Here is a 3,064-nt window from a genome sequence, read left to right on the forward strand (position 1 = left end):
CCCATTCAATGTTAGGTTGGTTGTGGGTTTGTCATATATATAGTTTTTTATCAATTTAGGAAAGATCCTTCTATCCCTATTTTCTTCAAGGTTTTTATCATGAAGAGATATTTAATTTTGTTGGGGGCTTTTTCTGTATCTGTTGAGATGATTGTGTGTGTTTTTAACCCTTGATGCTATTTATGTGATGTATTATATTTATTGATTTACATGTATTGAACTATCCTACAACCCTGGAGTGGAATCATCTTGGTCATGTATGCTCTTATTTAAGGAAAAAAATTTATTGAAGATCTGAAAAACAATTCCTAGAAGATTGACTTTTCCAGAAAATTGTAGCTACACAATGCATTGCGTCTATCATGTTAAAACGTGCATTAGACACAAATACAAAAACCATGAAACAATTCACCATTCTTCAACAATTTGAGCAAAGATAAAATGCCTAAGGAACAACAGGGATGACTTGCAAAGAAAAGGCTCTTTAAGCACCGTTAAAAAAAAAAGAGCACAAATGGATGAGTGTGTTCAGTTATATACACTGAATTGGACCTTTGGCACTAGGAATCAGAGCATTTTTTCATACAGCATTAACACGTATTATAAAAGTGCATAGTGTCAAAGGAATAGAACCACCAGCATTCAAAAGCAGCTTTGTCAACTAAGCAATAAAACGCTCTACACCACGTCTCTTTGTTGTCCATCATTGAATACACTGGCAGCAACTTTGAAATGAAAAGGAAAAAGAAAAAAGGAGCTCTAATCCCTTTTATTTTCTGTTTAAAATCAAAACAAACATCAACTGTGTTATACACTAACATCTTCAAAGTACATCATTTGTACAAGAGAAGGACTAGGAACGAAAACGTGTTGACAGATCAGACGCGGGTGAGAGCGCCTCACACTGCTTTCCGGTGGGACTCAGGCGGGGCCACTTCATAATCACCGGCACTAAACAAAGTTGCTGAATTCTTCGCCAGATACTTGAGGAAATCATGAAGATAATTCAGTAATAAAGCAAGGCTCTTCTCATCCAGAGGTGTATAGGCCAACATCACTCCAATTCGTACAAATAACCTCAGTAGATGTGGTGCTGGGACATACACCTGGGACATGGGGGCATCAGGGTGATCAGCACGAATCTCAGCGTACTGTGGTCTCTCAAATTTGTAGAGGAGCTGAGTGCCCAGCATCACATTGAAGTATTCTTTTATCTCTGCTACAACCTCATTAACAGGGTACTCCTTAATATCTGTGTTTGCTCACGACTTCTTATAATTTGCATCGTCCTCTAGAATGGAATCCACATTCTTCTTGGCAGGAAGGTAAAAGAGCTGTTTCTGTCTGGTAATTAAGTCCCAGTCATCAACAAGCCACGGCTTTAGCTCTTCAGGGATCTTTACTTTAACTTCAACTCTGTTCATAAATGTTTCTTCATTTTCAGCAGTAGGATCTACCCGGGCCCTCTTCTTCCGAGGAGGCTGAGGTGTCTCACTAGTACTGCCACCACCTCCATTACCAGGGGTTTTTTGTTTGTTCTTTTTTGTTTCCACTTCAACATTTTTCTGTTGTAGACCAGATGTCTTCTTTCCTGGAGCAGCCCCTCTCATCTTTCCTTCTGCATATTGCTCCTGATTGGCTTTTTGAAGTTCTCGCTGTTTCTGTAGATTGGTGTCCACATATTTGAGTACTCTGCTTTCTGGAACCCATTCGTCCCAATTTTTATTCCAGCCACTGTAATGTATAAAGTATTTTACTTGTTTGTCCTTTATGGCAACCTTTACACACTTTGCTTCATAAAGAAGAGGCCCGTGAAAGCACGGTACTCGTTCACCTTCCTGAAACTTGGGCTTCGGGTCCTGCTTGGGCGCCCTTTTTAAGTGATTCGCCGCCTCCTTCTCCCACCAGCCCGGACTATCGCCCCCTACTCTCTACCCCACCAGAGCTCGCGTCACACGCGCCGTCAGGCACAGCCGCTCTACACCCTCCAGGCATGCTCTTTTTAATGTGCTGTTGAGTTCTGTCTCCAAGAATCCTTTTTTTAAAAGATGGTAATTTATACTCATTTTATAATTAAGATATAAGTTAACGAGTTATGCCATAAAGGACTTTTCACAAAATATTACTGCCCAGTGCAAGTTTTGGAAAGATTTGACAATTAATTGAAGAGTTTTGACATTTACATATGTAATTAGTTTACAAAAGTACAAAACTTTAGGTAACAAACACTTTAAACTTATTTTTCAAACATTCAATTAGCCCATTCCCACAAAAGTGATTATAAAGAGGCACAATGCCAGGGATTTAGCTCAGTGGTTCCACCTACCTCACAGAGGCAAGGTCCCAAGTTTGATCTCCGGTACAAAAATACAAAAAAAAAAAAAAAAATAAAAAAAGAAGTGCGATGGATTACTAACTGTGGAGACCATAAAAAACCAGCAGGGGAGTCAAAGGGACTTGAGAACATTAATGACTATCTAAACAATTTTGTCAATCATAAGAGACAAAAAAAAAAAATCAAAACAGCTTTTGTAATATAAAGCAAATTCATATAATTAACTAGGTGCACATTATAAAATATACAATATTTATTTTCTCTACATAAATTTGCATATCTTAAATCTAATGTAAAACATTGTGTTGCAATTTTAGTTGAATAGCATACATGTAGTTCTCTGTGACTCTAGATATAATGGAATAAATATTTAAATAGGTCCCAAAGATCACATCAAGTGTTTATTTGGTCACTGTTGTTTTAATGATTTAGTGTTTTTCTTCATTCACTGGACTAAGCCAATTTTAAAAATAAAATCCACAACCAAAGCATATGCAATGTAGTTTTTTCTGAAAAATTAAAGTGTATTTTCAGTATCATTAAAATAGTGATTGTGATTAAAAAAATTATTGCAACTCATGTAAACTTTAGAGTATTTTAAAAATTTTGTTTGTTATATTTATATTCATCAAGATGGCTAATGAACCAAGATGGCTAATAATGTAATGAAATATTACAACGAATATTTATAATATTTATTTTTGTTGGTATTTTATTGTCTTGTATCAG

At 36.4% G+C, this 3,064-nt stretch overlaps 1 pseudogene; it reads right to left on the reverse strand.

Annotated features, from left to right (window-relative positions):
• Nucleotides 1-892: 892 nt before the first annotated feature.
• On the reverse strand, nt 893-2,110 carry LOC104850692 (annotated as a pseudogene).
• Nucleotides 2,111-3,064: the final 954 nt, after the last annotated feature.

The sequence above is a fragment of the Fukomys damarensis genome, unplaced genomic scaffold, assembly GCF_012274545.1.
Source record: "Fukomys damarensis isolate Sample0158 unplaced genomic scaffold, DMR_v1.0_HiC HiC_scaffold_14, whole genome shotgun sequence".
In the NCBI taxonomy this organism is placed as follows: domain Eukaryota; kingdom Metazoa; phylum Chordata; class Mammalia; order Rodentia; family Bathyergidae; genus Fukomys; species Fukomys damarensis.